This window comes from Prionailurus viverrinus, chromosome A2 (assembly GCF_022837055.1).
Source record: "Prionailurus viverrinus isolate Anna chromosome A2, UM_Priviv_1.0, whole genome shotgun sequence".
In the NCBI taxonomy this organism is placed as follows: domain Eukaryota; kingdom Metazoa; phylum Chordata; class Mammalia; order Carnivora; family Felidae; genus Prionailurus; species Prionailurus viverrinus.
The window spans coordinates 140,976,482-140,989,857 of record NC_062562.1 but is presented as its reverse complement, the minus strand read 5'-3'; the positions used below and the strand labels follow the sequence as shown (position 1 = coordinate 140,989,857).

Genomic DNA, 13,376 nt, shown 5'->3' with positions numbered 1-13,376 from the left:
AAATATTTTTTCCCCAGTAATATTCTTGTACATGGCTAGTTGTGCACATGTATGAATTTCTCTAGAGAAGATCAATGCAATTGAAATTGCTTATTTCCAGAGCACGGACAGCTCCAATTTTACCAGGTATTGCCTACATGGCTTTCAGTAGAGGCTGTATTCATTTATACTCCTGACAGCAATGTGTAGGAGTTCTCATTTGCCCACATCCTTTTCCACATTTGTTGTTAGACATTTCAACTCTTGCCATACTCATAGGAATTTTATCTTGATATTGCTGTAACATTTTTCTAATATGTTCTGAAGTTGAACATTTTTCCATACATTTATTAGCTAGCCCTTGGAATTTCATGTTCTTTGAATTGTATATAAATAGGTTTTCCCTAACCTTCTGCTATTTATTTTTATTGATTTATAGTAATTCTGTACCTTAGATAGCAATCCTCATGCTGTTTGGCAGACTGTTGTTGTTGTTGTTTTTCATGATGGATTAGCTTTGAACCAAGTTGTTAATTTTAGCACAGTAAAATTTATGTGTTGTTTCCTTTAACATTTTGTGGGTTTTGCCTTTTTGCCCTTTATGGATATACTCTGTGCGCTCATATAAAAAACCATGTCCCTGCCCCCCAATATCATAAAGCTATTTTCTTATGTTTTACAGCAATGCTCATATATAAAATTATTTTATAATTTTTTTCCTTTTTTTTTTTATCTCCGTCCAACTTTGTTATCAAGGTTATAATACTTTTATCCTGTGAGTTAAGTATCTTTCCCACTTTTTCTATTCTCTGGGATCATTTATATTAGATATAGATTATCTTGGGGCGCCTGGGTGGCGCAGTCGGTTGAGCGTCCGACTTCAGCCAGGTCACGATCTCGCGGTCCGTGAGTTCGAGCCCCGCGTGGGCTCTGGGCTGATGACTCAGAGCCTGGAGCCTGTTTCCGATTCTGTGTCTCCCTCTCTCTCTGCCCCTCCCCCGTTCATGCTCTGTCTCTCTCTGTCCCAAAAATAAATAAACGTTGAAAAAAAAAATTTAAAAAAAAAAAGATATAGATTATCTTTCTTCTAAGACTTGAAAGAAATTGACTACATAAATATCTAGAATTTTCCCACAAAATTTTGCTATGAACGTTCTCATATAGCAAAGTAGAAGGAATTTTAGTGAAGGCCCTTCTACCTACTACCTAGATTCCACCATTAACATTTTACTCTGCTTGCTTTTTCACATATTTGTCCATCTCTCCATCCCTCTGCCCAACTAGATTGTTGGTTAGTAAGTAGTTTTGATTCTTCTTTGATGTAAATCTAGATTTTTTTTTAATTTTTTTTTTTTAACTTTTATTTATTTTTGAGACAGAGAGAGACAGAGCATGAACGGGGGAGGGGCAGAGAGAGAGGGAGACACAGAATCGGAAACAGGCTCCAGGCTCTGAGCCATCAGCCCAGAGCCTGACGCGGGGCTCGAACTCACGGACCGCGAGATCGTGACCTGGCTGAAGTCGGACGCTCAACCGACTGCGCCACCCAGGCGCCCCTAGATTTTTAAAAACTCTGTTACAAATGACTCACCTTAGTTTTCAATATTATTAGAATAAAATTTTCAACATGAGCCTGTTATTTTGTCTACTATATTTGTAACTGTGCCCTATATCTCCATTGTTATTTTTTTTTACAAATTAAGTGATCATGACCTAGTTCACAAAACATGTCTCAATAAATTACAATAAATCAGTTTTTGACAATGTTTTATAACCACAATGTAATAAAATCAGCTAATAACAAAAAGATAGTTCAAAATGTTTACAAGGTTTAAAAACATTTCTAATAAATTTCTAATAAATGTGAATTATATGTTATGTTGTGTTTGTTACATATGTTCTATATGTTATTTGCCAGTAACATCTCTTTGCTGTCAGCATTTATTGCTACCAACTGATTTGTGGTTATATCCAATATGAATTTTTTTTTGTACTACATTTGTTCAGATCTCGTTTCATGTGCTTTAGTAAGATTCTAGTTTTATTCCTATAGGTCCCATGCTGATTTTATGTTATTGATGTTATCATCAGAACAAGTACTTTTTCCCTGAGCTACTTTTTTCTGTGGAGTTTCATACAATGTTCAACTTATTCACCATAATTAGTACATTCTTCCCTTCATTAGTTTCAACGTGGCTAAAAGCTGTCATCTCATCTGTTCTTGTTGGAGATGGCATGTGTCACTGCTTTTTCTTCCTCAGATTTCTTTTTCTATTCAGATTACTTACCCTTTTCCTGACTCTGAAAAGGGGTTGCTTGAAGAACATTTGCCAGACACAAAGAATGACAATTGTGCATTTGCCATTACTGGTCCTGGTATCACCAGGTTCTCCCTCAGATATTTCCCCCTCATGTTTACCATCAGCCACATGAAGACTTCTGGACCAGAACACCACACTTAGCACCTCCTTCACTCAGCTAGTCACAAGATTCTTATTAGATCCAAAGCAGTCTTGGGACCCAGAATTAAATAAAAATAGTAGCTCACACTTAGTGAGTTTGGACTGTGCTGCAGGCATGGTTTGGGGGGATTTACACGTACCTTCTCACATATTTTGGACACAGATATTTTATTCCACGGTCATCACAAAAACATTTTTAACCTTCCTACAGTGAGATATATTTGATGCTTGCCTCACCAGTTTGTTAAAGGTGGCAAAATTAGTTTCGTTCAGACTGAATGGCAGCAGGATTAGTGATAAACAAGTTTTCAGCATTTTCCTCTGGCCCTTATGTTTAAGATTAAGTTAACATTGCCACGACATATTAGATTAGCGTAATTTCAGTCATTATTTGCATAGCCTATAGAAAAATATGCAAAGGCAGCCAAACATAATTTATTATTTGGCCTTTAATACACTTAAAGTCTTGCCGGTGACTGTAGAAGATTATAAATGTTCCTCGTAGGTTTTTTTAATTATTTTTTTTTCCTTCTCCCTTCATTTGGTGGTATTTACTAAAGCTGTACTCGCTCACTGCTTTCGCATACTGATCTAATGGTTTTTGTTCACATTCAAACAGATAAGGAAAGTACATATACAGACCCCAGACCCTCCATGCAGGGAGGATCCTGCCTTGTGTCCCTGGATAGACAGCTGCTTCCTGACGTTGGTGCCCGCCTGCTTACACTTCCTTTGTTAGCTGTGTGATGTATCTATTTGTAGGTTGCAGAGTCAAGAGATTCAGGGTTCTCATTCCCTTTTGAGTCAGATTCTTTAGGCTTACCCTTAGTCTCCTCTGTTCTGGGCAAAAACTCCTCCTTTCTGATCACCACGGAGGTTAATATTTGCCCTCAGTCGAGCTCTGCCCCACTTCCCCTCCCTCAGAGTGTAGGGAAGAGGACTGGGTGCTTCTGCCAAACTTACTGGGGAAAGAAGTAAAACAAACGAACAAGATAAATATGTAGCCCTTTAATGTGCATTCTCATCTCTTGTTCTTGGAGATTCTGATTTCTGTCACCCATTGGCTCAGTGGGGACAACTAGCTTACCAGTTGGTCTTTGAATGTCTTTCCTTCTCCCTTCAGTATGTATCAGGGTTTCTCAACAACAGCACTCTTGACATTGTAGTCCTGGTAAGTCTTTTATGTGAAGAACTGTGCTGTGTCCTGTAGGGTGGCTAGCAGCTTTCCTGGCCCCTGCCTGCTAGATGCCAGCAGCAGACGTCCTCCACTTGGGACAACCAGAAATATCTCTGGACTATGTCAAATGTTCCCCGGGGGTCAGAATTACCAGTTAAGGCCACTAATATATATCATTTAATTGTAATTATAGATACTATTAATCTAATTTATTACAGAAAACAAAAGTGCTATTGTAACAAAATACCTTTAAAATTTTCATATTTAAAAAAGGAAGTAGAATATTTTTTAAATGGACCAAATTGACAAAAATAGTAAATAATTCAATAGATGGGAACGACCAAGAGCATTGCATTGTAGCCCACAAGGACATAACTGCTCGCTGTCGGGCATTTGTATTATAGTGACTGCTCCCCTCATTCTTTCCTTCAGCAATATTGGTATAATTACTTTGCTCTAGGAACTGTGCGGAGGACAGGGGTTACAGAAATGAAAATGAAACAGAACAATCCTTGTCTTTAAACATTGTTTGACAAGTATAGTTTTTCTGAAGATATAATCTTAATAAATTTAAGGAATGTACAAAGTCTGAAGTCAGTGTTGAATAAAAGTTTAATTCTAAGCTTGGTCGTTTTCTCAATTTTTGCCAAACTACTTTTGCCAGTGTCAATAAAAACTAAAATTTCATGAATTTTTGTCGGCGAAAGAAGAACTATCGTAAGTTATCAACAACAATTTAATAAACCTTTTTTTTTCATTTTCTATTGTTATTGAAGTTAACTAAAACATCGCCATGATAATTTTAGGGATCTGTTTTCATGACTAGGCAAACATGACTACTTTTTTCTTTTACTCAACATAATAACTTTATTTATTTTTTATTTTTTAATATAATTTATTGTCAAATAGGCTTCCATACAACACCCAGTGCTCATCCCAATAAGTGCCCTCCTCAATGCCCATCACCCACCTTCCCCTCTCCCCCCACCCCCATAAACCCTCAGTTTGTTCTCTGTATTTAAAAGTCTCTTATGGTTTGCCTCCCTCCCTCTCTGTTTGTAACTTTTTTTGTCCCCTTCCCCTCCCCCATGGTCTTCTGTTAAGTTTCTCAAGATCCACATATGAGTGAAAACATATGGTATCTGTCTTTCTCTGCCTGACTTATTTCACTTAGCATAATACCCTCCAGTTCTACCCACATTACTTCAATGGCCAGATTTCATTCTTTCTCATTGCCAAATAGTATTCCGTTGTATATATAAACCACATCTTCTTCATCCACTCATCAGTTGGTGGACATTTGGGCTCTTTCCATAGTTTGGCTATTGTTGAAAGTGCTGCTATAAACATTGGGGTACAAGTGCCCCTATGCATCAGCATTCCTGTATCTCTTGCGTAAATTCCTGGCAGTGCTATTGCTGGGTCATGGGGTAGGTCTATTTTTAATTTTTTGAGGAACCTCCACACTGTTTTCCAGAGAGCCTGCACCAGGCAAACATGAATTTAAATTGGCTTGTGTTCATACATGCTTCTTTAGTTTGTATATTTCCCTTAACAATATATATTAAATATAACATGATAATACACGTATTTCCTCCATTTATAATGAATGTAGAAAATTTCTTTGTGAGAATATACCATGAAGTATTTGCCTTCCCTCCACTGATATACACTGAGGTCATTTGCAAGGTTTCATTATTAGAAATGATACTGCAGTGAAAAGCCTTCTTCATACCTTCTTCTGCACTTAGGTGAGAATTTCTGAACAGTAGGTACCTTGTGCTATGACGCATCTGCACCTTCACTCTGTGTTACCAAGTGATCCTCGAAAGTGCTACACTAACTTCTGCTGCCACTGAAATTATTGATAATTTCCACTTAAACCCTCATTCTTTCCAACAGTTGATATTTGCAATTCTCTTACAATCTTAGCCAATTTGATGAATGGATAATTAGTATTTGATGATTGAAGTTTGCATTTCCCTGACTGATAATGAGAATAAATATTTTACGTTTCTTCTTCTATGAATTTCCTGTTCATATATTTTTCTATTTATCTTTCTATTGAGTTGTCTGGCTTCTATTTATTAATAGAAGAATTTCTATCTTTTATATTTATTTTCTTGCTTGTATTTATATTTTCTTGCTTGTAATCCTTCGACACTTGTACTTGTGTTTATCTTGTCCTGGTGAATGACCATATTTTGCTTTTGTCTGCTTTGTTTTTTGAATTGAGTTAAAGTTTTTAGATTTAAGTCCTCATTGAATTAGCTTTTAATCCTCATTAATTTTTATCAAATTAATGTTTCCTTTGTGTTATATTCTATATGTATCTTTTATTTTAAAAAAGCTTTCTCTACTCCACTTATGAAGTTATTCTCTATAAATTCTTTTAAAATATTTGTTTTGCTTTTCACCTTTGTTTTTAAATGAATTTAATTTGTTTTTGTAAATACTGAGAATAAGCATCTATTTTTAATTTTTCAGTATGAATACATCTATTGCCCCAATAATAGGGCAACTGTCTCAATAACTTGAGAAGTCTAATATTTTCCCCATCGATTTTTTACATGCCAAACTCCCATTACAAGAATAATCCCTGTTTGGGGACTCTATTCTCTTTCATTGACCCATTGGTTCCAGTTTTTTTTAAATAAAGTTTTAATAAGGTTTTTAAATACATTTTATTTTTAGAATAATTTTAGATTTATAGAAAATTGCAAAGACAGTGTAACATTTATGTTTTGCACCCAATTTCCCCTATTATTAGAACCTTAATTAGTACAGTATATTATGATTAGCGAGCCAATATTGGTTCATTATTATTAATTAAAGTGCATTATTTAATCCTATTTCCTTAGTTTTACCTGACATCCTTTTTCTGTTCCAGGATAAGCCCGCATTAAGTTGTCATATCTCCTTAGGCTCTCCTAACAGTTTCTCAGACTTTCTTTGTTTTGATGATCTTGACAGTTTTGAGAGGTACTGGTCAGGTAGTTTGTAGAATGTCACTCTATTGGGATTTGTCTAATGTTTTTTTTCTCATTATTAGACTGGGCCTCTAGGTTTTTTGATCTGCTTGGGTGCCTGCCCTGCTCTCCCCAGAAAGCTTCATTATGTGAGTAATACAACTTTCCGTTCCCTCTCGGTGCTAGTGTGGCATATCAGCCTGACATGGCGACTGAATTTGAGGAGGAGGGGAGACAGTCAGGCCTGCCTCAGTAGGGTGGCTATAAGAGTTTCATTGTTCATTAAAATAGATTAGGACCTCTTTGAATTGAGACCCTATTCTATGTTCTTAGTGAACATTTACAGACAACTAAATATTCTTTTAAATTTCTTGTAAATTTCTCTTTTAATTTCTCCTGATATCTCAGGATATCAATTATGAACCTGTGGTGATAGATTTTATGTCACATCTGTCTGACTTTCCCCTGTGGCTCAACACGATACTCTCCCTGGTATCATAGTCATTCCCTTATATTTAAAAAAAAATGAAGCTTTAAAGCTTTGCTTCTAATATTTGTTATGAATTTATGTTGGGCTGCTGTAAGGAAAAGACATAATTGATATAAATTTATAAAAGGTATAAAATTTTTTTCTATATAAATGACCAATTCTTCCAGTACTGTTTGTTAAATGCCCTTGTCTTTCCTCGCTGGTTTGAAAGACTCTGTCATATAAAAGTATCTCCATCTATGTTTGTGCAATATCACCACGGACTCCAAGTAGGGGAGCCTCTAGCTGAGGACCCATGCTTCAGAATGTCTGCAATGGTCCCTCTCCAGCCACATCCCTTCCTATGATGAGAGCAGGCAGCAAGGCAAGAGACATACCCACCCAGAGCCCTGTCCCAGTTTTCAACCTACCTAGTGTTGGATACCCTGGATCCCGGAATTTCATGTCCAAACAACTCTGAACCCTCTTGCAGGTATAAGGCCTGCACAATTTGCTTTCCTTCAGAGGAGAATATACCACCAATAAGCAGGAGGGCTGACCAAGTGGAGGCTGTGTTGGTGGATCCATGGGAAGGGCTTGGAGGTTCAGGCTAGTGTCCACACTAGGCATGCATGAAACCTTTAGGAATGGGAAGAGAATAGGGCCAGGCCAAGACTCAGAAGCAGGAGTCAGAGGCCTATGTGTCCTGTACCACCACATTCTGAGACAGAACTCAAACAATCCGAGAATTATAAATTCAGACCTTGCCTTCCAAATATATATACATATGAATGTGTATGTGTCAAATTAAAAAGATAAAACATATTTCACTTATTTCTTTGCTAGCTTACTTAAATGGTATATGGGTTTCCATTTGCACTCTTGCCCTAGCTCCTACAAATGGTAAGGGTGTCTTGTGTTTGTGTTTGTTTCTAGGTTCTTTATCATGTTCCATTGGGCTATTTGTCTGTTTTTGTTTCAATAGCACCCTGCCTTAATTAATGTAATAATTAATCAAAAGGGAAAGTCCCCTACCAATTTTGTTCTAAATTATTTTAGTTATTTTTGTCCTTTTTTCCTCCAATGTAAATCTGGGAGGGGGGGATCAGCTTATCAAGTTCAAAAAAAAATCTCCTTTAAACTATCATTTTTACTGGTTCATTCTCTTTTTAATTTAAAAACTCCCTTTTAGGCTAATGTATGAATTTTCTCATATTTTAACCGCCTGCCATTGGTTCTGTCTTAGCCTCTAAATCAGTGGTTCTAGACCAGAGGGACTTTGGCCCCCCAGGGGACATTTGACGATGTCTGGGGACGTTTCTGGTTGTCACAAATGAAGTGAGGGGTGCCACTGGCATCTAGTGGGTAGAGACCAGGATGCTGCTAAACATCCTGAAGTGCATACAACAGCCCTCACAGCAAACCGTGTGACCCAAAATGTCAAAGGTGCTGGGGCTGAGAACCCCGTTCCAGACGACACAGGAGCATGCAGAACCATTATGACACATATATACACATAAGTGCATGTTACAAGCGTGTGGACCCGTTTGCACATCTGTGAGTATATTGTCATTGGTACTGAGCTAACTGCTTTCTTACCCCCTGCCCTGCATCTGAGAGTCTCAAAGCAATTTACCGACATTATCCTGTTAGTCCTCATCCAGAGCTCTCGAAATAGGTGACAGCATGATTACCCTTGTTTTATTAATTCAGAGACACAGATTAAGTGCTTTCCCAGTGTTCTTTACAAAAGTAAAACTATTGAAAACCATATTCCATGAAGCCCTCTGTTTCAGCCATTATGTGATAGATGATAGTTTCTTCTTTTCTTCTGCTTTAAGAAGTTGGATGATTTTTCTTCAGGCAACAATACCCTTCCTACTTTTCAACACACAATTCAATTCTAAGTACCTAGTTCTTAACATAGAAAGGAGTCTAATTTTAATACACACTTAAAAATTTTATTTAAGTAGGTAGAAATATTTTCATACTTGAAGGAAAAAAATCTAGGGAAAACCTTCATAAAAGTTTGGAATGGTTTAGTGATTAAGAATCTGAAAAGAACTAATGCTGTAAAGGAATTTACTGAACTTTATTTAATTTAATCAGGATAGCAGTGTCATTAGGTTTTAGACTTCATTTGTAAGCTTAATATTTAACAGCAAACTGATCTTCAGTAATTCTGAAGGGATTATTACTGATCATATTGATTCTTAAGGAATCATAAATCTGGACATGGATATAAAAGAATATTTCATGCTGAGGGCACTGGTCATAAGGGCAAATACATCTTCCTTGCTCTCATAGCCAGTGGAATTATACTTGAGTATGTGTGATGATTAATTTTATATGTCAACTTGGCCAGGCCATGGTGTCCGGATATGCGGTCAAACATTGTTCTGGATAATTCTTTGATAATCATTGTTTTGGATGATAGTAGCATTTAAAATAGTAACATAGAATAAAGCCCATTACTCTCCTTAGTGTGGATGGGCCTCTTCCAATCAGGTGAATTCCTGAAAACAATAGACTGACCTCCTCCTAGCAAGAGGGAATTCTGCAGCAGGTGGCCTGTGCACTTGAAGTACAGCATTGGTTCTTTCTGGATCTCCAGTCTGCCAGCCCACCCTGCAGATTTTGAATTTGCCAGCCTCAATAATCAAATGAGTCAATTTCTTAAAGTAGATATCTTTCCATAGATATACACACACCCTATTGGTTCTGTTTCTCTAGAGAACTCCGAGTAATAAAATATGTAAAGAACTTCTTTATCATGTATCAACAATATGGATTGATACACATAGACTTTGAACTAAAAAGAATTATACATACTGTCTAGTAACCAGCTGTGTTTTCTTTTATTTAGACAATTGGTTTACACACTTTTTCATCTTCTCCACTCTCAAATCCCATCAATGTGCTGTGATTATCACAAACACACTAAGATAAATTCTACGTATCCTGTTCTCCTGTCTTTCTTGAACATATGGGAAACTAAACTTCCTAGGAGTTAGGTAGCCAGGCCAGTGGGACTAGTCTTGGCTAAAGAAATGTGAATGGAAATGACTTGTGTTACTTCCAGGTTGAGGCAGTAAATCTTCCTGTGCAATTCTCCAGTCTCCCTCTTTCCCCGCCTCAGCAAACCGTGAAACCTGATGTTGAAATGTCAATGCCTCCCTTAACCAGAATCCTTGAGTGACCATCTGTGGAGCAAAGCCTACCTCTGCCCAGCTTTGATACAGAAACAAGTCTTCATTGTCTTTAACTATTGGAATTCATGGCTGTTTTACCACAGGATAACCTAGTTTATCCTGACCAATATATATGGCAACGCTTCCTTGCTGGCACCACATAAATGCTGGAAGAAAAGGGGACTGCAACTATACTCTTATGAAATATGGTCATATTATCTAAAAGAAGAAGGTGAATCCAGAATTAATACAATATAATCTAAAATTAACTAAGAACGTTCTAAAATTAACACTATCATGTTATCTGATACTTTGGCTAAATTCAAATGTATTTAAATCAGTTTATGGATATAGATAAAATCTTCTGTCTCACGCTTTTCTGGCATTGTCCAAATCATTTCAATTTCCTGTACAACTGTTTCCTTACTACATTGTTATAAAAATTAGGATGAGAACTAGTTTTTTTTAACCTTGTGAGCTTCTTATGAGAAATGCTTTTAAGAAATAAGAGCACAAGTTTTATTTGGAGCTAATATTCCAGGGCACATACAAATCAAAGAATAGTGATTACATAATTTTAGCCCCATTAATATAAGGAGATATAAGTTGACATTATGTACCTGACTCAGTTCTTTCTTCCACTTCCTCTCCTTCTAGATATGATGAAACAAAGATATCACAAGGTTTTTCTGGTTCCCGAGCTAGCCTTCCCACCCCATGGAAGGAAAAGGTGGAACCATCCCACCATGGAAGGAAAAAAAGAAGAAAAATACTTAAATCTCAATTTTACCTTAGCAGCAACAGGCACAGGGCCTTAGTCTTTTGCCCTGCCAGAGCAAACTGCTTTTCAAATCTGAAAGTAATGAGGAGAGTCCTGAATTTGTCTTACTTTCTGGGTATAAACCCTATATCTAAAAGTTACTCTCTTGTGATGCTGAATTAGTCATTTACTCTCCCTTATCCTCAATTTCCTCAATTCAAAAAAATAAATTTATTAATATGTAACTCCTGTAGTTCTTCCCCAGGTGGCCCCTTGGTGATGCTTAATAATCACTCAAAATTATCTGACGCTTAGTAATTACTGAAAATTAATTATTAAATAAATACAATCATGGATCGGTGGCTGGTAACTATGAAATTTGTAGATCAAAATAATGTTTGTGAAAATATTTTCTTTTAAAAAAATTTTTTTAATGTTTATTATTTTTGAGAGAGAGACAGAGACAGAGCAAGCAGGGAAGGGGCAGAGAGAGAGGGAGACACAGAATCAGAAGCAGGCTCCAGTCTCCGAGCTGTCAGCACAGAGCCCGATGTGGGGCTCGAGCTCATAGACCACGAGATCATGACCTGAGCTGTAGTGGGCCGCCCAACCGACTGAGCCGCCCAGGCGCCCCAAAAATATTTTCAAAACGATTAAGAGCTATAAAGATATAAGGTATTATCAATAGAAAAGTGTTTTGAAAATATTATCTCTAATATTTATTAGATACGAGTCTAAAACCTTCTGGCTTAACAACATAGAATTCTTTTAGATTCTGTATGCACTTAGTAGATGCCTCAGAAGTTGGGGAGTTCCTTTCATAGCAACCTGAGCAAAAGGAGACTTCAGTGCTCCACCCCGCCCCCAACCTGTCCCTGGAGATGCATGTTCACAGCATACTTGAACTTCATAATGCAGTTGGAGTTTCTGCACCAGGAAGGTTGGCCCCTCTAAAAGCAATGCCTCAGAAATAGTTTGAGAGGAACCACAGAAGGGATGCCTTTATACCTCACCCTCTATACCCACCTCTCATAGAAGATGAGGAAAATACTCATGGGACCACCTGGGGAAGCACTTTCTCCAAAACAATGAATATATGTGAAAGACTTTTGACCTTGAAGTGGTGCAGGAATTAGGTTTACCCTTTGGTGTAGTTTAGGGTCTTGAAATCCTAGGAACCTACAAAGGTGAAGTAACACTTCAGACCAGATCTTCAAAGAAAGCCTCTGACTGAACTTCAGCTGAAGTAACTTCAAACAGGTGCAGACTCTGACATCTCTGAGTTCTTCCAAAGATCAGCCCATGTCTGGTTCTGATTTGCTGTTGATTTAGAGAAACTCTTTATTTTCTTTGGGCATCAAAGTTTGTTTTTGTCATAAACCAAAGCCTCTCCTATCTCACTGCCCCCAGACCCAGCTCATAGCAGAGTTCTCAGAGTATTTAATCAACAATAAAGACTGACGTTAACTCAAGAAATTTACTTAGAACTTTCGAGCATTAGGCAATTTGCTAGTTATCTGTGAAATTCATCTTTGACTTATAAAGCAATTAAACTTACTATCTTTTTTTTAATGCTTATGAAATTTTAAGAGAGAGAGAGACAGAAAAGAGTAGGACAGCCTAATTAGGTAATAGCTGATGATGACAATTGCACCTTTATTTTTCTTTGTATGATTCTAAACTTCACTCCTCTCTCCACACCAGTGCCATTATCACCACCGCAAACTCCTTTTCAACTGGTTTAATCATATTCTACTGGGGCTGCTTTGTGAGACAAATAGTAATAAGAAGTCTCAAGAAAAGGAAAGTTAAATAGTGATATATTTAACATTTTCACAACTCCTTAGTTTTTGAAGAATTTCAAGGACCTTGGTTCATTATGGACAGGCACCAGATACCTACCTACAAATGATGTTTTCCAAAAATAACACTCCTTACAATCACTACCTTATGTCACAGACTATGAGTCTGGAGTTCTCTCTTGTCCAGCAAGAGGACAGATGCAGAATTGAATATGAGAGAGGCTAATGTCTGGGAGGAGACAAGAGCCCCAAACAGGGGTATTTTATTGAGATATCAAGATCTTACACATGTGGTGAATGTGCAGAAGAAAACAAACAGATAGTAATCGTTAACTTGTGTGTGTAAGAAGCAAAGGGCCTGGGGGGCAAGTGGAATTTGAAGTTGTGATCAAAGTATATTGGTGCCAGATGGAAAGTAGTTTCCTGCAGATGATATAACAAGTTACTCGTGATCCCATTATAATATCTCGCTAACTAATCTTGGGCAATTTCTCCCTGTGGTGGCAGCTTTCCACCCTAAGCTTTTTTTTTTTTTTTTTAACATATTTGTGTAAGTATAAGGAATTC

At 37.2% G+C, this 13,376-nt stretch overlaps 1 protein-coding gene across 1 annotated transcript in view; it reads left to right on the top strand.

Moving 5' to 3' along the window:
- Positions 1-11,245, top strand: part of SLC13A1 (solute carrier family 13 member 1) — a 250,694-nt gene extending 239,449 nt beyond the window's left edge. The window contains exons 17-18 of the mRNA XM_047849259.1: positions 6,671-6,736; positions 10,905-11,245. The gene's annotated coding sequence lies outside the window, so the exon portion shown is untranslated. The remainder of the gene's footprint in view (positions 1-6,670; positions 6,737-10,904) is intronic.
- Positions 11,246-13,376: the final 2,131 nt, after the last annotated feature.